The sequence below is a fragment of the Xyrauchen texanus genome, chromosome 29 (assembly GCF_025860055.1).
Source record: "Xyrauchen texanus isolate HMW12.3.18 chromosome 29, RBS_HiC_50CHRs, whole genome shotgun sequence".
Taxonomy (NCBI): Eukaryota; Metazoa; Chordata; class Actinopteri; order Cypriniformes; family Catostomidae; genus Xyrauchen; species Xyrauchen texanus.
In genome coordinates, this window is record NC_068304.1 from 34,574,597 (window position 1) to 34,602,546 (window position 27,950).

Below are 27,950 nucleotides of genomic sequence, written 5' to 3' on the forward strand. Positions count from 1 at the left end.
ACATCAATATCCAACATGAACTCAACATGCTTCCTGAAGTTCATGTACTCTGAAATCAACCCCATTCACTGGAATTACTGATGAGTGACATTACCCATCAGACATTTGTGCACCAATTCATGTGTGAACTCCTATCCCACTACTGATAGCATAAGCAACTGATAGAACCTCTAGACACAGGTTCATGTCCTGTGGGAACCAGGAAGTGATCATGTTCACATAAACAATGATAGACTTCATTTGGTGGTAGCGTTTTTGCTCCAAAATTAATTTTTTACTCAACTGACAGTTTTACTGACAGGTTTAGGGTTGGGGTTTAGGTTTGATTGTAGAGTTAATAAATATGCATCCCTGTTGACTGTTTCACATTAACAGCTAACAATACAATTAGCTTTTGGCATCTCTTCCACCTTCTCCCAGAAACTGGAGCTCACACGTGCCCATTAGATCAACAACACTTCTAACTTTGTCCACTGGGGGGCAGTGATTTGAATTTCAGTAAGTGCAGACTGATTTCAGAAGCAGAACTTTCGACCTACTGTTGTTGAATTCACACTGACGTAAGAATATATAGCTTTCAAACAAATTGTGAAACAATTTGAGTTCACATTAGCTTCAGACCACCTTGTTAAAAGGACTATTTCACTTAATCGAACTTTATAGAACCCTTTGGATTATCATATCCAGGGGGCAAATATTACCTCTTAATGTAAAAGTACATTTCTGACACTGCTGACTTTTTCTCATTACAGTAGGCTAATTTCGCATTACAATAATCACAATTTAGATGGAAAATGTGCTTAAATGTCATGTAAATAATGTAAAATAAATACATAAAAACATATATTTTTTTTCATATTATTTTGGGGTGAAATTTGACATGTTCTTGACAGACATGTTCTTGTGATTCATCCAGACATTGCTGACTTAGTCTGGATTGAGAATCAACAATATAGTATACACAGTATGGGATGAGTCCGTTGCAGCAAGCGGACACCTACTCTCTCTCTCTTTCTCTCTCTCTTTCTCTCTCTCTGATAAACTCAGAGGCTCAGCTGACTGGTTTGCACATTGCCCGTGCTGTAAGAGGCGGCGCATCTCCACTGTCGCGTATTTACGCGCATCATCATCAATCGTTCATTCCGCAGTACTGTAAGAAGTCTGAGTAGATCTGTTCTTTTATCAAGCAGAACTGAGGCTTGCTGACAGTTTTCCGCACACTCACTCACACACACACTCACGCGCGCTCGCGCGCGCACGCACGCACGCACGCACACACGCACACACACAAACACAAAACTGTAATTGCAGTGACTGCCTGGAGGCGTCGGTAGCTTCTCTTTCTCCCAGACACTCACATGGGAAACATTTATAAGACAAAAGAGCGAAGATACGCATCGCGCATCATTCTAGCGGACCGGATTAAACACCTGGACTTTGCGTGGCTCTAACCGTACCAGATCTGAAGGTCTGGATCAGAAGAGAAGGGATAAACGGACAAACAAGGCAACAGGAGGGCTTACAAACAAAGTGCAACTGGATATTGAGCTGGAGACGCGCTGGCTGGATTGTGGAAACCGAGCTTCGCCCTTTCCATGGTGCTGAAATGATCTGATCTATCACCGAACCCACGAGGCAGAGTTCGGAACGCGAACACAACAGCTCATCATCTAGACAGGTTAGTTCTGATAATAATAATACAAAAATAAATACATTTGATTTGTATAGCACCTATTATACTTAAAATTAAACTCAAACTGCTTCACATGTCAGAAAATATATATTTTTTTGAAAATAATAATAATTAAAAAAAAAAAAACAATAAAACAGCTGGAATCATGAGAAAATAGTAAAATAATAAAAATGTGTACAAAATAAATGAATAACTATGGATTACACTTTACAGTAAGGTTCTATAGTACGGTAGCATACATTTATTTTACAATAACATTAAAAATTGTATATTAAAAATTGTATTATTAGTGTATTATTATATTAGTATTTCCAACACACTCTCACTGTGAAATTGTCAGTTTTTCCATGTTGATTAAAAGTAATGTACAGGTTAACTATTGTGTTAACTATTACTGTGTGTATATGCAACCTTATTGTATGGTGTTACAAACTTTATTTTAATCAAAAACTAAAGATGTGTCCTGAGCTTTTGAAAATGTAATTATTGGGACTTGAAATTGAATATTTATTGGTAGAATGTTGCACAGATTTTGGGCATTATGACTTAAAGGAGCTTGACATTACATTGAAAAACAAAAACAGTATTTGAAGACATTAAAGTATAAATAGTATTACTTTCATGGTGTTCACTCTGAAAAATGATGGCCCCTGGTTCTTTAGGCTCTGCATATAAGCATATAACTTATCAAGTTCTTATCAAGAATTATTTCTTGCTTTATAGGGTACTTGAGTTGCTATAAGGATGTGTTTCTTTGGAGATTCAAAAGTTCTTGATTTTATTTATAGATTCTTCAGATCAGCATTGGTCATTGTTTCTGAAGCATTTAAAACTCTTGTACATATAATCTTGTAAAGAACAGAAAATTACATTTCTTTCTGTAATGAATAAATAAAAGGTTCTCCTCTTGCATCAAGCTAAAAACCCAAGTGGAACCTTTAATTTTAAGAGTGTAGTGGTTAGAGTTCTGGATTGGTAATTTAAAAGTCTACTGTATAGGTTCAAACCCCACAAGGAGCTGATGCATTAAGTGTCACTTTCTGTGCAAGACACTTTAGCCTCAGGTTACTTCGGGAGTAGCCTACTTAAACAGCAATATTTATACTTACTGTATGAATGCTAAATGACTAAATTGATTATAATAATTAGCTTCAATCCATTCAAGAACTGGAAGGTTTACTAAAGTTGCCTGAAGATATGAAAACAGGAGGTGCACAGTACAATTACACACTTACATGTGCTTACAAGCATGTAGCACTTATGATCATTTCAAAATGGAGTTTCATTAACAAGGTTCGGGAAGAGCAAGTTCATTTAATCCAACCAATCACACTGCCAGAGTCAACATATATAAACAACTGCTTACCTCTACGTGGCATCGAGTCTTCCGGCATCCCTTCACCTCCCCTTCTCATCATATATATTCATCAATAACTAATCTAAGTCCTGGGATGGGGTTGGGTGGTGGTACTGGGTTATAAGAGCTCAGGTCAAGTCTCGAGGCTCGACCTCCTTTCGACTATCCTCAACGCAGGATTACATTAACTTGTGAACTACTGAACTCGTGTTTAAAGTTGGCTCCTTAAAGCTGACTGTCAGTCTTCACTACCAAGCCAAAACTCAGTAATTATGCCAAACTGAGGAAAAAAAAAAAAGACTTCAAAGTTTTTATTTCTCAGCCAAATGTGGATTATCAAAATAGTCTCACTCTGTTTTCTCAAAAAATAGTTGAGCAAAAACCCGTCTGTCACAGGCGAGATCATAGTCTTAGAGAACGATCATTGCCAAATGAGGCAATTTTGGTTATAACTGAATTTTGACTAAATGTGTAGTTCCTGCGTGTTTTCTTTCTTTTAGGGTCTACATTTTTTTCCATTTGTAAACATAAGAAATGTGATTCTATGAGTGCATAAACCATGCATAAGCAGTAAACTAATTAATTAACTTATTAAATAGATTTTATAATTACTGAACTTTTTAAAACAGAGAAGCTTTGTGTTTTTTGTGTGTTTTTTTTTTTTTTTGCGTGACAGTCTGGTACATTTAAATTATTGCAGGGCTCCTCAGGCACTGAGAAAATCAAGAGGTAATCTAAATTAAAGATGTGTTGTGATTTATCTGCATTCAGATACCATACAGATATGCATGATTTTCTGTCTTCTACAGAACACAAATTAAGATTTTGAGAAGAATATTTCAGCTCTGTAAATCCATACAATGCAAATGAATGGTGACCAAAACTTTGAAGCTCCAAAAAGCACATAAAGGCAGCTTAAAGGAATCCACACAACTCCAGTTGTTTAATCCATGTCTTCTGAAGCGATCTAATTTTTGGTGAGAACAGCCCAAAATATAGCTCCATTTTCACCATACATATTGCTATTGCAGTCTCTAGGCATGATCATGATTTCAAGCTCGATTACACTCCCAAATTCTTAAAACATGCAAAGAGCGCTAGATAGCACAAGGAAGTGTAATCAAGCTTGAAATCATGATTGCCAAGGAGACTGTTGATGTCAAGATTTATAATGAAAAAATAAGAAGAAAACACTGCTCACCTGATTTTCAGCAGGTGCGTAGGAATAAAACACTTAGGAAATAAACAAGAAAAAGATCCCGCACACTAATGTAATTAGCACAACATTTAAGTTACAAACACTCCTGAACAATGACAATCAAAAGTAGTGTGACAACCTAACCTTTATTCCACAGAAAGACAAACAGAGAGGAATACACCTCTTAGTAGACATTACAAACATCACTAAGTTCAAAATACCATTTCCAGTAGACATTGGGAGAAATCAAAAAATTACTAAATTAAAATATTTATCCAAAAACAAAAATGCTAAAATATGTACTCCCCTTAAAACAACAGTTCTTTATCCAGATAAAAATATATAGAACATTACAACTTAGTATACGTTTATGAATATATTTGTATAGAAAATACTTCTAAATTTCATCATCACAGCATAACATTAAAAGGATTATTGGGGCTAATGTTTGGAGAGTATAAATCCAAAACATCTCTGTAGTATAAGGTTTATGTAACCACCTCACGGTGGCACCTTTACCTTTTCTATGCAAAGGAAACATAAAGTGGAAATGTCATCAAATTATTAACATGCACCACAACTTTGTACTAATTAAATTGTATAGGCCATTCTCAAGCAGCAACAATGTGCAGGATCACATTTTTGGGTGAGAATGGACCAAATGTTATTCCTTTTTTTCATTAGTTTTAGTTTTTAGAAATTGTAAAGATTTACTATATAAATGACACCTCACATGTAACATTTAAACTTTTATTATAGTGTATTTGTTTCTGATATTTCATGAAAGGATGGCCTTATACATATCCACAGATGTCTGGGCTACGTCACGGTTGCCTACTTACCCTAGAACTGCCCCTGCATGTTAACATGAAACTTGTGAGATATAATCACTTACTAATCTTGTGAATTCAATCCAATATTTCAACTTTAATGTCATGACCATGTAACACTGGGAAAGCCAGGAGAGCCAGCAGTTAACAAAGGTGAGCTTCATATTTCTGCTTCTACACTCTCCGGAATGCTGGAATGTTTTTTGTTTTTTACTATGGGAAGTCAGATATTTTGTGGTTTCAACATCAGGGCTGTTTCTAAGCATAGGCGAACTTGGCAGTCGCCTAGGGGCCACCTGCTGGAGGCAACAATAGGGATCTTGCCTAGGGTGCCAGAATGGTCTGAAACGACCCTGATCAACATCATTCCACAAATGCTGTTGATATATAAACCAGAACCTTCCTTTAAGCACAAGTATACATTTGTTCACATCATTGTTATCTTGCAGAAACAATGAAAAGAGATCTCTTTTGTGACTTTCTGTACTCTGTTAGCATGCTGTATCGTGGTGCTTCTGGTGTACCGCAGGGTTCTGACGCACACGGGCTGCATTGACAGGTTGTTTCAGTCAGTGTGTGTTAGTACGAAGCATCTCTGCGCTGGCGTGCTACCAGCAGGCAGAACATACAGTCACAGTCCAGATGGCTACAACGTCCGCCGTGTTCCCACAGACCTGCATAAAGATCCGCTCCAAACTCTGTTGGGGCACAGTGGAGTGCTCCATGCAAAGAGAGTTTGTGTGAGAATGAGTCTGAATATTATCCAAATCATGCCATGTAAGTATGACAATGTGATATGAGTGTGTGAATATGTGCATTGTGGTGGGGTGAGCAAGAGACAGACACAGTGGGTGTGGCTCAAGCCATGGAGAGGCATTTATTAGAAATAATAATAAACATAAAATGTCCAAAAAGGGGGAATAAATAGTGTCCAAGGGGGAAAGTGTTCCTAATAAAGGGGAAACTGGCATCCTCGCTGTGCAAGTGGCATGTGTAGGAAGGGGTGGGGTCCACAGGAATGTTCCAGGATGTGGGACACAGCACAAGGGGTGTCGGCTTCTTTGGCAGCCAGTCTTCCTAAGGGTGGAGGCGAGTGTGAGGGGAAGTTGGTCTGGCATCCATGCCTGACAGCCGTGACGCAAACGGTGTTCACTGGCGACTCTAACCAACACCAGGGTTTCCGAGGGAACGGGTCCAGTGCGCATCCAACTCGGCCTGTACCCTCAACACCCTGCTCCTGGAACCTGCGAGAATGCCAGTTTGTCCACACATGGAGAATAGAAGCCGGCTTCCTTAGAAGATGCACGCTCCATGTTTATTTTGCAGTGGTGACTTATTCATTTTGTGCTTCTTCTATATCCTGCCCACTCCTGTCATGAGCCAGGCTGAAGGACAGCCCTCAGATGCGGGCGACAATGATGCACCCCCCCCCCCACCCCACTGCCAAGCGTTGCAAAGTCAGCACCTCCTACCATGCTCCTCTGCGGACACAGAATACTCTCTAACATTCCAGTTGAACTACTAAAGACACAGCGAAGATTCACCCGACCGCACTTGCCATCCGTCATTCTGAGAAATCTACATTCACTCAGCAGCAAAATATTTGATTTGCAAATGTACACAAGATACTCTCATGAATTTAGTGAATCCTCAATGTGCTTTACTGAACCATGGTTAGACCCCTCCATGCTGGACACCTTATACCACTTGAATTGCTTCACGTTAGAGCGGACGGATAGATCTGGAAACTTTGGTGGAAATATTGTGCATTCTATATTTGCATACTGCTTTTTGTTGTGCCCCACAAGCGGCACAAATTCGACTGTGTTCATAAACTGCAGCAGCAAACCTGGAGGCACCAGCAATTGTACTTGGAGACTTTAACAAATGTACAATTGAACATGTAATTCCTGGCTTTCACCAATATATGACAAAGGGAATAAGAAAAGACAGGGTATCAGATAAATATTATGTAAATCTGAGTGGTGCATATGAGTCCCATATTCGGCCACCTATTGCTGGTTCAGACCATAATGTTGTACATCTCATACCAACATATAAAACGTTAAAAAAAAGTAAACCAGCAAACAAAGAAATAAGAATATGGTCAGAAGAAAATATGCACAAGCTCTGAGCGTGTTTTGATTGCACTGTTTGGGAGGATAACTTAGATGATACCACCACAGTTATGACAGAGTATACTCATTTCTGCATACAGTTGGTAATACCAACCCAGTTGGTGAAAGTATATCCTAATAACAAGATCTATGTATTCAAGAGTATCAAACAATTCATTAATAAGAAGAAACTGGCTTCTAAGAACTGTGGATTCAACAGGCCAGGAGGGAATTTAAAAATGTCAGCTGTGTGGTTTCAAACAGGATCACAGACAAAAACTAGAGGAAGCCCTTAGTTCAGGAATCTCAGAAACAGTTTGGAACACCATGAAGTGCATGGTGGGGATGACAAAGACTAAGAGACATGTTACTGTAGAGAATGAATTGAATTTGCAAACAGATTAAATACTTTTTCACTAGGTTTGAAGTAATAGATAACAGGGAAATGTGCTCCTGCATTAATTATACAAGGATGTCTCCTTGTATAGTGAACAGAAAGTTAACATCACTGAGGCAGATGTGAGAAATACCTTTGGCCACCTGCATTCAAACAGAGCGACAGGTCCTGATAACATATCAGCATTTTTACTGAACCTTTGCCAAGGAATTGGCCCCTGTCTGGCAAATGATTTTTCAATGGTCAATGGACACACATATAATTCCAGCCAGGTGGAAATTGTCCTATATTACACCTATACCTAAGATGGTATGTCCTAAAAGAGAGAACGATTACAGACCAATTGCCCTTACCTCCCTTCTGATGAAATCATTAGAGAGGATTGTGACCAACAACTTAGTATCATCTTTAGGAGATACCTTAGACCTGTATCAGTTTGCTTATAAAACCAGTTGAAGCACAGAGGATGCTATCATTACACTTGCACATGTAATTAGCAAGCATCTGGATAGTCCATGACCTACCTACACTAGAGCTTTATTCCTGGACTTTTCATCTGCATTTAACACCATACGTCCTGATATATTGTTGTTAAAAATACTGGAGCTCAAGGTTAACTTCTATATTGTTTTTCAGAAAACTAAGATATATTGATGCGAGTTAATGTTTTACATCTGTTCTACCATGCAGTTATTCAGAGTTAACTACTGTATGGGGCTACAGTTTTGGTGTAACCTGCTCAAATCTTGCACCCGTTCTTCATATATTCCAAAATGAACATTATAAGAGAGTATTAAGACAAGCACACAATATGATCTCAGTCAACCATTGTACAATTAATATCAACCTCTACCCTCAGGAAGGAGGTTTAGAATACCAAAAGACCATCTTCCCCTGCTATTATGGTACATGTATTTGTGACTTGTGATTGCGACTTATGTTGTGTCGGTATATTGAGTAAACTGTCCTTTGTGATGTGTGTATGTGTTTATATGATGGTGAGGACCATGTACATTTGCTGCAATACAAAATCAGACAATAAAGTATCAATCAATCTATCAATAATTCAATCAATCAATCAATCAATCAATCAATCAACCAAGCAAGCAAGCAAGCATTCGATCAATCAACGAATTAATCAATTGATAAATAATTCAATTAATAAATCTACCAACCAATCAACAAATCAAGTAATTAATCAATCAATCAACAAATTAATCAATCACTCAATTAATCAATTAATCGATTGATCACTTACTAAATCGGTCAACCAATCAGCCAATCATCCAACCAATCAATCAATCAGCCAATCAATCAATCAATCAATCAATCAATCAATCAATCAATCAATCAATCAATCAGCCAATCAATCAATCAGTCAATAAATCAATCAAGCAATCAGTTTCTTCAGTGAAACAGAAAATGTAAAAGTCATGTTCTAAATTTGGGGGATTAATCAAGATGAAAGGCATTGCTATATTAAAATGAAACCTTACTCTGGCTTGATTTGTTCAATTTGCAATGGAAAGAAGAAGAATGGCAGAGAAAGACATCTTCTATGGAAGTTTTGGCTTTTAGCTGAACAACTGATTATTTCTGTGTCTGAGTCCATTTCAGCTGAATAGAAATCCAACTGACATTTCGATAAAGACACATATTAACAGACCTGCCTTTTTAACTTAAGAAATATCAAGTCTGCCTCACTCAGTATCATTTAACAGTTTTGGCTGCACATTTGAGCAGCAGTTGAGAGTTGGCCTATGCAGTTACATTTCACACCTTGTTTATTTTTAGTATTAACAAAAATTATCATATTTTTCCCTCTAGAATATGTTTCTAGTTGGAATACCAGCCAACACTAGTACCACCATTCAAAATCATTTTTTTGCTCAGTTCTTGTTAGGATATTGTTTATACATTATACATGAACAACTCTAAACACTGTATGTCAGTTCTAGAATTCTCTGCAAGTTCAGGAATCTCTCAAGAATGGCAGTGTGTTACAATTATTTATTATACCATTAGGTAAAACTAGTAAATATAATAACTTTAAAAAGTAATAGAACACCTCTTCTCAACAAGCTGCACGATCTGAGCTACCATTCACATTGTAACGCTTCCCACAAGAAGGAGGACAGGGAACAGGTGTTCAGCACAAGGTAAGCTTTTAATTCTCTCTACTTTTACAACACACAATATTATGCAAGCGCACTGCGTTGGCTTGTCGTCTCTCCCCGACTGGAGGCTCGGTGTCTGCTTTTTATGCCGCTCTCCTCGTGCTCACTGGAATTAGAGACAGGTGTTAGGCATAATTTAGCTCAGGTGTAAGCGCCCTTACCGCTTTCCTCTCCCGGACGGGCGCTTGACCACGCCCCCGCTGCCACATACCCCCACCGCCCGACTCAGGCCGGGGCACCATCCGGCCTGCCTACCACTCCCCCATTTCTGGAGAGAAAGTCGGCGACAGCCATCTGCACCCCGGTCTGTGGACCACCTTGAATTTAAAGGGCTGGAGAGCCAGGTACCAACGGGTGATCCGGTGTTAGTATCTTTCATGCGGTGGAGCCACTGGAGTGGGGCGTGATCCGAGCAGAGGGTGAAGGCCCGCCCCAGCAGGTAATACCGGAGGGTGAGGACCGCCCACTTGATGGCCAAACACTCCTTCTCCACGGTGCTGTACTTAGTCTCCCTCAAAGAGAGCTTCCGGCTAATGTACAGCACTGGGCTCCTCCCCTCCGCCACCTGCGAGAGTACAGCCCCCAGCCCTCTGTCTGAAGCGTCCGTCTGCAAAATAAAAGGGAGAGAGAAATCAGGTGCATGAAGAAGCGGCCCCCACAAAGTGCGGCTTTAATCTGCATAAACGCCTGTTGACACTGCTCCGACCATTGAACCGGATCTGGAGCCCCTTTTTAGTGAGGTCAGTCAGCGGGCTGGTGACGTCCGAATAATTAGGCACAAACCTTCTATAATAGCCAGCCAGCCCCAGGAACTGCCTCACCCCTTTTTGGTCTTAGGTCTAGGGCAAGTCGCAATCGCCGCGGTCTTATCAATTTGGGGACGCACCTGGCCATGTCCCAAGTGGAACCCCAGATACCGTACCTCCACACGCCAATCGCAGCACTTCTTAGGGTTTGCTGTGAGCCCCGCCGCCGCAGCGACCTCAGGACGGCCCTCAGATGTTGCATGTGCCGCTGCCAATCATTGCTATAAATGATAATATCATCTAAATAGGCAGCGGCGTACGCGGTGTGAGGTCTGAGAATCCGATCCATGAGTCGCTGAAACGTGGCCGGCGCCCCAAACAAACCGAAAGGAAGCATCACAAATTGGTGTAATCCAAACGGCGTAGTGAAGGCTGTTTTCTCACGGGACATTGGTGTCAAGGGGATCTGCCAATAACCCTTTGTTAAATCCAAGGTCGAATAAAATCAAGCAGTACCTAACCGATCGAGCAGTTCATCAACACGGGGCATTGGGTATGCGTCAAATTTAGACACCGCGTTGACTTTTCTGTAATCCACACAGAATCGAACAGACCCATCACTATTGGGAACAAGAACAACCGGGCTGGACCAATCACTGTGGGATTCCTCTATTACGGCCATATCAAGCATCGCATCTAATTCCTCCCGTACTATTTTCTTTTTATGTTCGGGTAAGCGATAGAGGCGACGCACCACCGCGCCCGGCTCGGTCTCGATGTGGTGCTGTATGATGTTTGTACGGCCCGGTAGAGGGAAAACACATCCGCAAATTCCTTTTGTAATTCGGAAACCTCTGTGAGTTGCAGCGGTGAGAGTTGGTCTCCACAAGTAACCGGAGTGTTAAGATTGTAGTTTATGTTTACCTCCGGTCCGAGCTCCGCCCTCTCGGAACTACCATGGCCAGCGTCACAGAGGCCGCCTCCTCCCTCCATAATTTCAGGAGGTTGAGGTGATAAATTTGACGTCGCCCCTCTATCGGTACGTTTAACTTCATAATCGAGATCCCCTACTCGTCGTGTGACCTCAAAGGGTCCTTGCCACTTGGCGAGTAATTTAGAGCTTCGATGTTGGGAGTAATCTGAGTACCTTATCTCCGGTCGCGAATTCCGTAGCCGAGCACCCCTGTCATACAGCCGGCGTTGGCGTTCTTGAGCTTGGAGCAAATTCTCCTGTGTTAGTCAGCCCCAGTGTGTGGAGTTTTGCTCTAAGATCGAGAACGAATTGAATTTCATTTTTGCTATTAGAAGGTCCCTCCTCCCACGCCGCGGATGACGTCAAGGACCCGCGGGCGTCGCCCATACAGCAGCTCAAGCGGGGAGAACCCTGTGGAGGCTTGCGGGACCTCTCGTACTGCAAACAACAGGGGTCTAGCCACTTATCCCAATTTCTAGCGTCATCGGTATGCGAATTTACTGAATCATGTTCTTGAGCGTTTTATTAAATCGTTCCACTAGGCCATCAGTCTGCGGATGGTAAGCGCTAGTCGCGAATTGATTTAATGCCCAAAAGCACGTAAAGTTCGCGAAGTGTTCAGTGACATAAAAGTCGTGCCTTGATCGGTGAGGATTTCTTTCGAATCCCCACCGGAGATTATCTTGAAGAGTGCCCCTGCAACACTACGTCGCGGAGATGTTGCTCAGAGGCACTGCTTCCGGATATCGCGTCGCGTAATCCACTAGGACTAACACGGCGATGTCCACGTGCTGACCGTTCTAATGGCCCGACGAGGTCCATCCCAATTCTTTCGAAGGGGACCTCGATTAATGGTAGAGAGCGCAATGGCGCTTTTGGGGTGGCCGGTGGGTTTACCAGCTGACATTCACGGCACGCCGCACACCACCTGCGGATGTCACCGCCAATGCCCGGCCAATAGAAACGGGCTATTAGACGGAGAAGTGTTTTCCGTTCCCCTAGGTGACCGGCCATAGGATTATAGTGAGCCGCCTGCAAAACCATTTCCCGGCGGCTCCGTGGAATCAACAATTGTGTTACTTGTTTGAGCGTCCTGCGTCACTCTATATAACCGATCTCTAATCATGGCAAAATATGGGTATGCAATGGCGATGCCCGGCCGGAGCTGTTGACCATCAATTACTCTCACTTGGTCAAGAGCACGTTTAAGGGTTTCGTCCCGCGACTGCTCTAGAGGAAGTCCCCTCAGGGAATTCCCTGAGAGGAGGGGCGGCCACCTCGCCCTTCCCTCGTCATTCCAAGCAGCCGAGGGCGGCCCTGGCTCCGCCTCCCTGCCAAAGCATCGCACACCGCACACCTCTTTATGCAGGACCCATCCGCACAAATACCCTCTAAAATATCTGTAAAATTCGCCAATCGGTACCCAAGATTAGCGGATGGGTGAGGCGGAACTAACCGCTGCCTCCACACTATGGTTTTTCCCTGAATTTAATCGCCAAAGTCACCATGGGATACTTGTGAACATCCCCATGCACACACCTCACCCCCACCAGTTTAGCTAAACCCAAAGCCCCAGGTTGAACCAAGCGTTGGTGGATGGTGGTCTGATTGCAGCCGGTATCCAGCAAAGCTTGGTAAATACCCCCCCTGATCCTTACCGGAATCCGGTATGCTCCAGCCCGATAGGGGGCAGCCTGCGGGACGTCGGAGACCCGCACCACCGTCCCCACCTCCATCAGCGGACACTGATCCCGGAAGTGGTCTGGGTCTCCGCACCTCCAACAGGCCGGCCCAGGCGTTGCGGCCGCACTTGTGCTGGCGGGCGCCCCCACCTGAGGAGGAGAGCGGCTGAAAGACGGGGAATGGGAGGGTACATTCTCCCAAGGCCGGGAAGCTGGTCCCTGGAACCCTCCACGCCTGCGCGGGGCAGGAACAGGCCCTGGAGAGAGAACAGAAGGAGAGAACAAAGGGGAGGGGGCGAGGGCAGGGGCAGACACAAGGGAAGGGGAGAGAGAGAGAGACAAAGAAGAGGGCTCGTCCGCCCTCGGGATCGCCGCCAGATGGTCCTCTGCGAGACGAACGGCTTCCTCCAGCGACGCCGGGCGGTGGCACTGGACCCACTCCGCCGTTTTCCGGGGCAGCCATTGACTAAATTGCTCCAGTACCACCTGATCGATAACACCCTCGACGTCGCGGTCCCCCGCGATCAACCACCTCCGACAGGCGTCCCGGAGCTGTTGGGCAAATGCGAACGGGCGATCGGACTTTTCCAACTTCATGCCCCGGAAGAGCTGACGATTCTCTTCCGGGCTCCGACCGACCCGTTGCAAAATGGCTCTTTTTAGGTCTGTATAGGCCAGGAGGTTAGTTGCCGGCAGTTGTTGAGCTTCCCCGGACAGGAGAGGAACTAGGCGGGCTGCCCATTTTTCATGCGGCCAGCCCCAGATTTCTGCCGTTCGCTCAAATAAATCAAGAAAGGCCTCAGGATCGTCTGCTACCCCCATCTTCTGTAACGTGGGCGGGGGCAGCGTGGAGCGGGTGTCCGGGGTCACGGCTGTGGCCGGCGCGGCCTCCTGGCTAAGGAGGCTCCGGATGGCGTGCCGGTCCTCTGCCTGAGCCCGCATGATCTCAAAAAACCGGCGATCCTGGTCCTGCCGGAGCTCAAGCAGGGATTGTTGGTGGCTCTGGTGTAGTGTATCGAGGGACTGGAGGACCTCCGTCAGCTGGGAGGACTCTACGGGGCGACCCATCTCCATACTTGGATGAACAAGTTCCTGGGTTTCGGCACCACTGTAACGCTTCCCACAAGAAGGAGGACAGGGAACAGGTGTTCAGCACAAGGTAAGCTTTTAATTCTCTCTACTTTTACAACACACAATATTATGCAAGCGCACTGCGTTGGCTTGTCGTCTCTCCCCGACTGGTGGCTCGGTGTCTGCTTTTTATGCCGCTCTCCTCGTGCTCACTGGAATTAGAGACAGGTGTTAGGCATAATTTAGCTCAGGTGTAAGCGCCCTTACCGCTTTCCTCTCCCGGACGGGCGCTTGACCACGCCCCCGCTGCCACACACATCCATAGGACAATAATCATCTGTAGGCAATTATAGCCATTATAGCATAACACCTTTAAATTTGGGCTCATCCAGTCAGATTTTAGAGTGGGAACTATATGTTATAAAAAGTGAGCTTAAGAATTCTATCAAGAGTTCATGAATTGTCTGCAAGCTGTTGACTGAACATTCTTGAATGCGGTGTGTAGCTGTGCGATGTGTGCGTGTGATGTTCAAGTGTGTAGTAGACTGCAAGACGTGTGCGTGACAGCTACCAGGTTTCTGCTTTGGAAAGAGCCACCTGAGAGCCACAGCACAGCATGACAAACACCAACACAGACCTCAAAGACACATTCTTCCTCCCATCACACAAAGAAATGAGAAAGATGAGGGCCACAGTACAGGGGAAAAAAAGGAAATGTGAGAGGTTGTTTTAAAGGGATAGTTCATGCAAGAACAATTCATCAAGTAATCGTCCTCATGTCATTCCAAACCAAATTTACTTCTTAAAGGTGAAGTGGTGGTGGTGGTGGGGGGGGTATATATATATATATATATATATATATATATATATATATATATATATATAAATAAACTGTTGTGGGTTGAGCAAGAGACAGACACATTGGGTGTGGCCTCAAGCCTCATAGAGGCATTTATTAAAAATAATGATAAACGTAAAATGCCCAAAAATGGGGAATAAATAGTGTCCAGAGGGAATAGTGTAAAAAATAAAGAGGAATATGTCATCCTCACAGTGAAACGGGGCTCTGTGTAGGTTGGGGAAGTGTCCATGAAATGGCCGCATAGAAATACATCGAAAAAGCAACCAGTACATTCTTCAAAATTTCTCGTTTGGTTTTCCACCGAAGAAAGAATATCATACAGGTTTGAACAGGTTTTTAAGTGTGAGTAAATGATGACAGATTTTGTATTTTTGGGTGAACAATCCCTTTAATCCCCCATAGTTGTTGCTTGTGTGTTCCACCTCTGCTCTGCTCACAATTAATTTTTTTCTCTGCAAGCTATAAATACACTCAGCCTTGAACACGTTCCTCTTTTAGGCCTGGGATGTCGGTATTGCTCTCTCCATGAGCTGATCATCAAATCAAAAAACCCAGTGTGTACACCCACACACATGAAAACAAAAGAATAGATATAATGGCTTTTCAGAATCTAAAGAATGCACATTGAAGCTCTTATAGCAAAATATTTTCTGTGTGGTATCATAAATAACATTTATTTTACACTTACACCTACCTTTACATTGCTTTAAAATGCTGTTTGGGTAGGCCACTCATCAAGAATTGGAACAGGGCTAGAATTATGTCCTTGGATTCACCGACCTAAACCTCTACCAAGCTCTGTTTTTCGAGTGAAAAAAATGTAGACACATGTGAATATTCCATTTAGGTTGTGTAGAATCATCCATAGCTTGGAAACACAAGCCATTTTGATTCTAGTAATGTTCTTGACAACTTGTCTTAGAGTCGGCCGCTCGCTCGAGAAAAAACACCCCCCACCACTTCACCTTTAATGAGGACGAAAGGTCAGAGCTTAATTATTCATCTGGGATGTCAGACAAACCCCCAACAACAAAAGTTTAGAAAGCTGGTATGAGTGAATAATGCATTTATGCAAACTGAATAATGCAAACAGTTTGTTTGCTTGGTTTTGCTAACGGTCACTCTGACCGTTAGACCTCTGCTGCCACTCCCCGATCAAGAAACCTCTGGAAAATCCTTGAGGAACATAAGAACTGTAGAAAGGTTTTTGTTACTAAACTTAAATAAAAATGAGAGTTTCAAAAGAACAGAAATTATAAATGCACACTTGATAATAACGAAACCTCAAAATATGGATAACAAATTACATTTACTAATTAAAATACTTAAGGGATAGTTCACCAGAGAATTTCTTTCTTCAACGGAACACAAAAGTAAAAGTCTCGCAGAATGTTAGCCTCAGTCGCTATTCACTTTTAATGTTTGGAAAAAAGATGCAAACAAAGTGAATGGTGACTGAGGCAAACTTTTTGCCAAACATCTCCTTTTATTTTCTTAGATATGACTGGAGTAAGTTTATTATTGTAAGTTAACAGTAATAAAAACTATTATGAAGCTTTAAACTAAACTACAGCAAATGTGCACTAACAGCCACATTTTAAACAGTCACACAATCATTCACTCAGAGCCGTGATTAACTGCTCTAGAGGAATCTGAATACTCCAGTGAGGAAAAGCAGCTTTAAGCTTTAAGAGTGTTTGTGCTGGCAGAGGAGACGGCAGGAGATATTGCGCTATTAACGAGTATTAAAGAGAAGAATAGTGTAATGTGATGCGCTTGGAAAGGGATTAGAGTGAGAAAATGGAGAGAGAGAAAATAAAAGGGTACAGGAAGAAGATGCCACCTAAAATGCACAGCCTGTCAGTCAATACAAGGCAGGCCCATTGAACAATACAGCACTTGTAAATCTTAATTAATGATAACTGTGTAATTTTTAAATTAAAAGTTGTATATGTTATATAAGTGCTGTCAGTTGATTAAAATTCATGATTAATCGCATGCATCTCATATTTATTCGCGATTGATTGCAGATTTTGAAAGTGCTTAAATTTGATGCTGTATATAGTTTTTTCCCTGTCAAAATGTATTTAGTTTCTTTTTAGAAAAGAAAACATTATGTAATAATAAGCTGGCTCTCAACCACTCATTCAGATTTTTTCTTCTGAGACGAGCGGTTGATTCGCAGAGAGTCCATTCACTTCACTAAGAAGCGTATGCTGTTTGATTTACTCCGCATTTCAGTGGCTATCTCTCCCTCTGCGTGATTGATGCAGAGTACGCCCGGTGCTTTGATAGCTGAAAGAGTATATATTCTTTCAAATAAAAGATTATATTTCCTCTAAAAGAGCACACACTGACGGATAGCATCTTTTTAAAGATGCCTTTCCATCTGTGTGTAATTTCTGGTTGCGGTCTCTATCTCTCCACGTCTGATGGCCACGATCGCTGCCTCACGTGCCTGGGCCATAATCACATTGAGGCAGCGTTCGGATGGTTCAATTTCTCATTGTGAGAACATGACCATGGCATGCCACCTTCGGGTGTGCCCGCCCAATCTGAGGCCAACAAGGAGCTGGAGTGGAACCCTCCACCCACCCCTGAAGTTCACGGCTGATTGGTTCCTGGGTTCAGGGCACGATGAACTGAAGAGGTCATGGGGGACACCTTTCTCTGTCCGAACCCGACTCCCCAGTTTGTCTGCTCTCACTACCCTCGACGGCGGGGTGGCCGAGGGATATACGGATATACTTCTCCTCAGGTTGATAAGGTGGTTGCGGTGCACCTGTGCTGTTTCTAACAAGTTATTGGATAAACAAGGATGGATGTGTGTGTTTGTGTGTGTGTGAGTGTTAGAGAGAAAGAGAGATGGACAGTCACTTGTTGCCACATTCAAGCAGAGATGCTGTCAGCTTTCTGAAGTTCGGTTTTCTCAGTGCAAAAGGGTTAGGGTTATTTCTCCCTATTTTGCGGTAGCTGGTTCGCAAAAGTCGATCACTATAGAAAACGCAATGTCCTCCGGCATGTTAAACAGCACCCATTGTGTAATCACTGTCTGTTGTGTCTCTCAGCTGTGATGAGCCTTAATGCTGAAGTTGTTCGTTTAAAGCCATTTAAAGCTATTTCCTAGCTTTAGTACTGTAGTGTAGTAAGTGTAGTTAGCGATCACGAAGAGCTGTTGTATGTTAACGGCTGACGATGATTCACTTCACGTCACCTAACTGGCTCATATTATACACAAAAATGATCTTTTGCCACCACCTGCTGGCTAACATATGTAAAGTAAAAAAAAAAAAGAAAACCCATAGCTCTTAACAGATCTGCACTGCTCTTGCACTTTAGTTTAGAATGGCACAAACACAAGCGGAGTGATACACACAGTGAAGTGTCCGAGTGCTGATGGTGTCTGACCATCAGTGCTCATGGTACATCTCTCATCCAATCAGATTCGAGGACCGAAGCTAACTGTTGGATATATATATACATATACCTGAAATTTGCAACTTCAGAACTATTGGCATCACCAAAATTAATTGCAAAAACAATTACTTTAAATCAGGATGTCTGAATACTCTCCCTGTCTTCCACTGATCCTGTGTCAGTGAAAAATGTACACAGAGAAAAACATTTGAAGTGGCTTTTTGACCAGAAAATAGAGGCTGATGCTCAAGTTCACCCTCCAGAGCATCTCTAAATTTTTTGGAATAAGATGCGCTGATGAATCATTCACAATTTTGTTAATTTTAAAGTTATGCTATTGTCTTTGACACAGAGTCTTGTATCTAATCTAATGTTACTTCAAGAGTGTTACTTCTTTATACAGTTTGGGTTTGTTGTACACTGGTCTAGGAGATGACAGATCACAACAATACAAGGTAGAAGCAGATTTTGCTGTGTTTAGATGATACAGATGTTTATTTGATACCATTAAAGTTGACAAAATTGTTAAAAACAAAATAGGGATTCATTTTCACACTGTTTAATAAGGTTGCATTGCAGTTTTTGCATTGTCAGGGCTTCTAAAGGAGATAATGCCCTTCTTTTCACGGTGTGAAGTCGCCCTGTGCGCATTTAGTGACAACACTCATTCATCTTATCTCAGGTAGAGGTGTGTATGCGTGTGTGATACACAGCAAATTTGATCTTTCTTTCCCTCTGCCATAACCAGTGAAATACTGAGACAATTGAGGTAGAACCAGTGATCTGAGAAGAGTTTGTGTCTGTCAAGGGAATTCAGATGTGAACGCAAGGGGCAAGGTCACTGCAAGAGGGGGACACTAAGCCACATATCTTTAACTTGGTCGCATAATGTCTCAAAAATAGCTCCTGGTTTTTTAGATACTCTGAGACTGTCTTCCCAAGCTACAGGCTATTTGTAACAAAGAAGTTAAAATATAGTCAAGGTGGTCTGTGTTGGTTGGATATTGTTGAAACCGTTAATGACATTACTACGATTAAAAAATGACCTCACACGTTGTTAGCTTATTAAGCATAATTAGTGTAAAACATGCATGTGAAAGAGATCAATATCTGAATGATCTCAATTAGGGTCATAGCATTAAACTAGAACAGATACACTGACACTAATAATACAATATACTAAAATGTATGTATATATTTAAATCAAAATAATAATAATGAACAGCTAAATAATATTCAACTAAATATTTGCAATAATTAGCAGATCTTCCATAGCATGCAGACACTCGATTCTGTAAACTGTAAACTACTTATCTTCCTTGAACAAAGTTAACTAAATGTAGATGCCTTTACACTTCACAATAACTGTGTTGATTTTTGTGCAAATCAAATATAATTGACAATCAGAGGTTGGTAGAGTAGCCAAAAAATGTACTCAAGTAAAAGTACAATTATTTTAAAAAAAGAATTACTCAAGTAGAATTAAAAGTAATAATGCTAAAAATGACTTGAGTAAGATTAAGAATGTATCCAATAAAAATAATAATAATTTATTTATAAATTTAATAATAATAATAATAACATTGTAAATAATGGAAATTGTCATCATTCATAACAATCATTCCAAACCCACCTGAATTCTTTCTTCCATGCATCAAATTAAAGGGATAGTTCACCAAAAATTTAAATGCTCTCATTTTCTTCACCTAAAATTTTAAAGTACATTTTGTTCATCAGAAATGTACTTGAGTAAGAGTGAAAATTACCCACCATAAAACATACTCATAAAAGTAATTGTTTTCAAAAAAGTTACTCAAGTAAATGCAACAGAGTAAATGTAGAATTTTACTCCCCACCTCTGTTGACAATATAGTTCTCTTACGAGAGGTTCTCTCGTATTGCGTAAGCTAGCTTACGCTACGGGAAAGATTCATCTTTTCTGAGATATTGAAGCCAAAAAATTATCCTTCATTTTGTATCCATTGTCAACGCAGTGCGGCAGCTGCAGACCTTGAGCGGGCTAGCTAGCGAGCTCATTGGTTGCTCTGCGGCAACTGCTGCAGCCTATAGACGAGCTTGGGCGAACTCGCAACCAATGAGAGGTGTCCGCGCGCTCACTGCATCAAAGCCCGCCAAAAAGGGCGTGACTAGAGTGCATATAAGCGTAGTTCGTAGGCTGGAACCCTGATTTTCATCTCTTCAGCGAAGCTCTTTGCATCTCTGAACTGGAAGCCGCGTCGCCGTTCGAGGGGCATCTAGCAAGCGTGGACAGCGCTCGAAGAAGCCGGCCGTCTTCGCCACCTTCACCCATCCTGCGAGCTACGCCATCCGGCGACGTATCCTTTTTTAGAGCAAGCTAAGTTCCTCAGCGAACTTCACAAAAGAGTATCGAGCATCTTTTTAAAGATGCCTCGCACTTCCTGCGGCTCATGCCGCGCTCCTCTCAGCGCCGGAGACCGACACATCATCTGCGCTCTCTGCCTGGGACTGGGGCATGCAGAGCTCGCCCTCACTGATGGCGGATGCAACCTCTGCGAGGAGCTTCCGATGTCGACCCTGCGGGCTCGACTCGAAGTATGCAAAACCGGAGCTGCCGCGCCGCCTTCTGTTTCGCCGCGCAACCGGTTTTAGAAGCGACTGTCTCGCCGGAGCCCCTCCCTCGAGCATCGCGTTCACCCTAACCGCCCCCCTGGGACGCGCAGTTGCCGCCGAGCGGCCGCACTGCTGCCACCTCGGAGAGCGAGGCGGAGGACAGAGGCTGCTGTTCCATCATGGCTTCGGACAGCGAGGAGTGGTCACAAGCCTCCTCAACGGCCCAGAAATCCAGCAGGACCCGCGCCGGAGTCGAAGGGGAACTGATATGCCTCCTCACACAGGCCGTCGACCGCCTCGGGCTTGAGTGGTCACTGCCCCCTGAGCAGGCTCCCAACAGACTCGACGGCTGTTTTCTTCAAAGCCGTCACCGCGGCGCCAGCGTCCGGCCGCTCCCTTCCTGCCGGAACTCCACGCCGAGCTCTCTAAATCGTGGAACGCGCCTCTCTCGGCCGGGACTCGATCCCACGTCTCCACCGCTCTCGCTTCAGTGGACGGCGCCGCCGAGAAGGGATACTCTTCCATCCCCCCGGTCGAGGATTCGGTAGCAGCACACCTTTTCCCGCCCTTCGCGAGATGGCGGTCTAAACCAGTGCTCCCGTCTAAGGCCTGCAGAACTACTTCCGCCTGTGTTGGCTGCGCCTATTCCGCCGCCGGCCAAGCCGCATCTGCTCTTCATTCCATGGCCGTCTTGCAGATCCTCCAAGCGGACCTTCTTCGGGAGTGGGATGAGAGAGGCAGGCACCCAGAGGCTGTTACAGATCTAAGGAGCGCGACGGACCTCGCCCTTCGCGCCACCAAAACTGCAGCCCAAGCTATAGGGAAGTGCATGGCCTCGCTGACTGTAACCAAGAGACACCTGTGGCTAACGCTAGCCGACATGGGAGAAACTGAGCGCTCCACGTTCCTCAACGCGCCGCTCTCTCCGTCCGGTCTCTTCGGTTCCGCAGTAAGTGGCATTGTTGACCGTTTTTCGGAAGTCCAGAAAGCCACCCAAGCCATGAATCTCTTCCTGTCCCACCGCGGCCGGACCACCGTCAAAGCTTCGCCCACTGTCAGTCCCCTTCTCTCAGGCTACTGCAGTGGTGAATTTAGCAGCCAACAAGCCGGTGACACTGCGCGCTTGCCTGCACTCAAACGCCGTTTTCACGGCGACCCAAATAAATCTTGTAAACATGTCTTATGTGTAGAAAATGTGCCCACAACCCTGTGTTCGCCCCTACACACAACCATAACACATCCCGTGCCCCTATCAGAGCACGCTCTCATAAAGCGGTTACGAACCACTCGAGCGTCAGAGTCAATGAAGGCGCCCACAAATGCGTGCGCGCGCCCATTCTCTGGCCGCTCTGTCACACGACCAGCCCTATGTGTAGAAAACGTGCTCACAATCCAGTGTTCACTTCTGCACACAAGCACTGCATGTCTCGTGTCCCCACCAGAGCACGCTCACATAAAGCGGTTACGAACCGCTCGAGCGCTAGAGTCAATAAATGCGCCCACGAATACGTGCGTGCGCCCATTCTCTGCCCGCTCTGTTACACGGCCAGCAAACATTCCTCTGTGTGTAAGTCCCATGCCCATGACTATGCTTGCGCATCACGTAACAGATGTGACTCTTTCCCCATTCATTCCAATCGGAAGTCACTCACAAAACAGCCTGTTCATGCTGTCTGCAAGCAATCATGCATAAACACACTAAACGCTCTCACACATTTTGTTCAGCTCTGTGTGCGGCAATCAGAGCGAATTGGCCATTCACCCTCTAGCGTTACGCTTCAAAGCGTGGGAAGCTATTCCAGGGATATCCAAGTGGGTGTTAAGCACAATACAACAGGGCTATTTGCTACAGTTCGATCGCCACCCTCCTCGCTTCAGAGCGTGGCTCGAAACCACTGTGAACACGGAAGCAGCGTGCATGCTTCGTTCAGAAATAGCAAGCCTTCTGTGCAAAAGGGCCATAGAGAAAGTGCCACCCACTCTGAGCGAGTCGGGGCTTTACAGCCGTTATTTTCTTGTTCCCAAGAAAGACTGTGGCCTCAGACCCATATTAGATCTCAGGGTTTTGAACAAGGTGCTTGCAAAAAGACCGTTCAAAATGCTTACAATCAGGAAACTCCTCGCGCATGTGCGCCAGGGGGACTGGTTTATTTCTCTCGATCTGAAAGATGCATACTTTCAGATTCAGATAAATCCCGTCACAGGCCATTCTTGAGATTCGCCTTCGACGGCCAGGTTTATCAATACACCGTCCTTCCGTTCGGCCTGTCCTTAGCACCCCATACTTTCACGAAGTGCATGGATGTGGCGCTCGCACCCCTGCGGAGTCAGGGTTTGCGAATTCTGAACTATTTGGACGACTGGCTGATTATGGCTCAGTCACATATGGAGCTTCTGTCTCACAGAGCAGTTCTCCTCAGCCATCTGAACAGTTTGGGTCTTGCAGTCAATTGGACCAAGAGCTCACTACAGCCCAGTCAGACAATTTCCTTCCTTGGGATAGAACTAGACTCTGTGGCAATGACGGCTCGCTTATCTACACAGCGCGCGCGCCATGTTCAGCGACTAGCCGCATCTTTTCAGATGAACAGCCTCACGCCTCTGAAGAAATTCCAGAGAGTGCTAGGTTACATGGCCTCAGCCGCAGCAGGACTTCAGCTGGGTTTACTGCACATGCGCCGCTTCAGCATTGGCTAAGCACCCGCGTGTCTCGCCGGGCTTGGGCCACAGGCCGCCAGCCCTTCAAGGTGACTCAGACCTGTATTTGAGCTCTGCAGCCTTGGACAGTGGCCGAGTGGTATCAGCGAGGAGTGACAATGGGAGCTGTATCTCGCCGAAAAGTCATCTCGACAGACGCGTCCAACACGGGTTGGGGCGCGGTCTGCGAGGGCTCTCCAGTTTTCGGCCTATGGTCAGTTCAGGAAAAGCTCCTTCACATAAATTGTCTGGAAATGATAGCGGTCGAGTACGCCGCGGCGCTTTCTCCCGGTCATTCAGGGTCACCACGTCCTGGTCCGTTCGGACAACAGAGCTGTGGTATCCTACCTAAACCGTCAGGGCGGTGTCAGATCCAGGAACCTTTTCCATCTGACGGAACGCATACTGAGTTGGTCCCAGTGCCACCTGCTCTCGCTGAGGGCGACGCACATGCCAGGCCACCTGAACGACGGCCCGGACAGACTGTCCAGAGACAATATTCCCCCAGGGGAATGGTCCCTGCATGCTCAAACAGTCCAGACGTTATGGCACCTATTTGGCAGAGCAGAGATAGACCTCTTTGCGTCAGAAGAGAACTCTCACTGCCCGATATTTTTCTCGAAAAGCGAGGACGCGCTGGCCCAGGACTGGCCCAGGCGCCCGCTTTACGCCTTCCCCCCCGTCTCGCTATTGCCACAGGTAATGCAGAGGATCAGGGAAACGCGTGACTCGGTGCTCCTCATAGCCCCACATTGGGAGAATCAGACATGGTTCCCGGAGCTTACGCAGCTGTCACTGACAGCGCCGTGGCCTATCCCAGTGAGAGCAGATCTCCTCTCTCAAGCTCGCGGCACAATCTGGCATCCCCACCCAGAGCGCTGGGCGCTGCATGCGTGGGTGATCAACGACTACCAGTCGCTCTGCCAGAAGGAGTAATAAATACCATTATACACGCTAGAGCCCCTTCCACAAGAAGACTCTATGGTCTGTGTTCTCAAAATGGTGCACCGACAGAGACCTGGACCCGCGGACATGTGGGGTGTCGTCGCTGCTCGTATTTCTACAAGAGCTGCTGGATAAGGGCAGATCCCCATCCACGCTCAAAGTGTATGTGGCAGCCGTTGCGGCGTTCAGCTGAACCCTGCACGGCCAGTCATGGGGAAAAAACGAGCTGGTCATCCGCTTCCTTAGGGGAGCTAGAAGGATGAACCCCGCGCCCCCATCGGTTCCTATCTGGGATCTTTCTATAGTTCTCGAAACTATGAAAGCCCCCCCTTTCGAACCACTTCAATCCGTGGATTTGAAATACCTTTCACTCAAAACCATTTTTCTGACTGCCCTGTCATCAGTCAAACGTGTGGGAGACCTTCACGCGCTGTCTGTCAGCGCTGCGTGTCTTGAGTTTGGACCAAGTGACTCCAAGGTCATTTTAAAACCTAGACACGGCTATGTTCCCAAGGTGATCGGTACTCCTTTCAGAGCACAGGTCATTTCCCTATCGGCGCTACCAGCATCCGATAGTGAACGCGACGCCAATCTCCTTTGCCCAGTCAGATCACTGAGATTGTATACGCGCGCTCCGCCGCTTTCAGACGCTCTGAGCAGCTTTTCGTTTCGTTCGAGGGCGCACCAAAGGTCTCGCCGCCTCGAAACAGACACTATCTAGATGGATAGTGGACGCTATTGCTGCTGCATACGCGTCAAAAGACCTGCCATGCCCGTTGGGCATTAGGGCTCACTCCACTAGAGGCATGGCATCCTCGTGGGCATGGTCCAGCGGGATTCCCATTCACGACATATGTGTGGCAGCGGGTTGGACTTCCCCTCCACATTTGTCAGATTTTACAATATGGAAGTGCCCGCTCTGCAGGCAAAACTACTAGCGGTTTAATACACTACAGCTCCCTGGTGAGCTGCACTGATGGGACACATTCCACACAGACCGGCACCGCCGCTCTGTCGTTCCCTTCCCACTATGTGCTTATATATTACACAAACACTGACCCGCATTCTTGCCGGCCAAATCTTATTTCCCCACTCATAAGGGCTCCCCGGGTTCCCCCTTAATTCCCTGGGGCTCATACAGTGGATGCTTGGCGCGCACGGCGTTGACAATGGGTTCCCGTAGCGTAAGCTAGCTTACGCAATACGAGAGAACCTCTCGTAAGAGAATGTATCGGTTACCTAACGTAACCTCGGTTCTCTCTAGATGAGGGAACGAGTATTGCGTAGCCGGCCGTGCTCGCACCACGAGCGACTTTTCGCTTCAGTCAGTGAAAACCAGGGTTCCAGCCTACGAACTACGTTTATATGCACTCTAGTCACGCCCTTTTTGGCGGGCTTTGATGCAGTGAGCGCGCGGACGCCTCTCATTGGATGCGAGTTTGCCCAAGCTCGTCTATAGGCTGCAGCAGTTGCCGCAGAGCAACCAATGAGCTTGCTAGCTAGCCCGCTCAAGGTCTGCAGCTGCCGCACTGCGTTGACAATGGATACAAAATTAAGGATAATTTTTTGGCTTCAATATCTCAGAAAAGATTAATCTTTCCCGTAGCGTAAGCTAGCTTACGCAATACTCGTTCCCTCATCTAGAGAGAACCAAGGTTACGTTAGGTAACCGATACGTTATTTTTTTATAATAATAATAATTCTAGGAATCACAATTCCTCGCTGAGAGGTTAATGTTGTCACAGCTATTTATCGGGTTTGTATTGCTGTTACATGTTACTGTGATGTGAGCCCAACCTGCGAAAATAATAAATAAATAAATAAATGTAATAATAAAAAAATAACTAAAGGAATAAATGTCTTGATAAAACAAATATAATTAGTTTTTAATTACATTTATTCCTGAATGTATTATTGTATGACTTTATTCGTTTATTATTTTCTATATTTATTTTTAACTTTGTTTTTTATTTATTCATTTATTTTGCATTGTTTTTTATATTTTTATTTATGTGTTAATTTTTTTTTATATTTATTTATTCCCACATATATTTATTTCCATATTTATATATTCCCATATATATTTATTTATTTATACATGTATTTATTTGTACTTTTCTGTGTGCGACATGGAAATGAGGGAGGCGGTCCTTGCGTAGCTCCAGTGCATCATTGGTTGAGAGCTCAATAGTTCTTATCGAAAGCAAATAAGATGGACGTCCCATCTTAGCACCCTCTGACTCAGCTTTAGAATATGCAGCGAAGGTTTTGCAGAGAGTTTAACAATCCAGGATGTGCTTCGACATTCATACCGGCATACAGCTCTCCTAAACCATCAATAAGCACCTCTACTCTAAATGAAACTGTCATTTGATGCGTGGTTATCGACTTCATTCTCTAAGTTGCGCAACTCTCTAGATATATGTGAAGCGTCAGCTATAGATTTTTTTTTATTGCAGAACTTATATACATACATAAACGATCAGGGAAATGAAGCATGGCTGTATCTTTTACAATGAACAATCATAACAACAGAAAACAATATTATGGATTTGCGGACATAAAAATATGAAGTTATATACGCAGAAAAAAAGAAAAGCATAAGGTTAAATCATATATTTTTGTGGTTTTGTTGAAGAAACAGCTCCCCATTTATTTTGTGATTGTAGTATAAACAATAAATCTTGGATTGACTTAAGCTCTTATGTGTTTAGCCCCACAAATAGCTATAGTTTACACAATATGGCTATGACCTAACGTCACATCAAAACAAGTCAAGTGTAATTGAGCACACGCTTCAATCTACGATAAACCAATGGTAAGCAGGACCCGCCCACATAATTATCATACAAGAGACAGAAATGTAAGAATAAATATAAAATGGATGGATGGATGGATGGATGGATAAATAGAGAACCTTTAATCATAAGTATTCAATTTCAGCGTGTAACTCCTCATGCACAGTTTGTGCCACAGACATGAGTGGAACCTCAAATTACATGGCTTGTTAAGAAGAGGTGTGCTAATACATTTCTCTGACCAGACTTAAGATTTTTGCTTGGTAGACAATAAAATAGCCAGTACAATTCAATCAACTTTCATTGAAGAATGGACCCGAGCCAGTTTCTCTTGGGGTGTTCTTTTTTTACTTTAGTTTGGCCAATAAGTAACCACCTAGCAACCACCCAGAACACAC

At 44.2% G+C, this 27,950-nt stretch overlaps 1 protein-coding gene across 2 annotated transcripts in view; it reads left to right on the plus strand.

Annotated features, from left to right (window-relative positions):
• The first annotated feature begins 1,089 nt into the window (after nt 1-1,089).
• Nucleotides 1,090-27,950, plus strand: part of LOC127622802 (carbohydrate sulfotransferase 8-like) — a 218,165-nt gene continuing 191,304 nt past the window's right edge. For both annotated transcript variants that reach the window (XM_052096890.1, XM_052096891.1), the window contains exon 1: nt 1,090-1,678. The gene's annotated coding sequence lies outside the window, so the exon portion shown is untranslated. The remainder of the gene's footprint in view (nt 1,679-27,950) is intronic.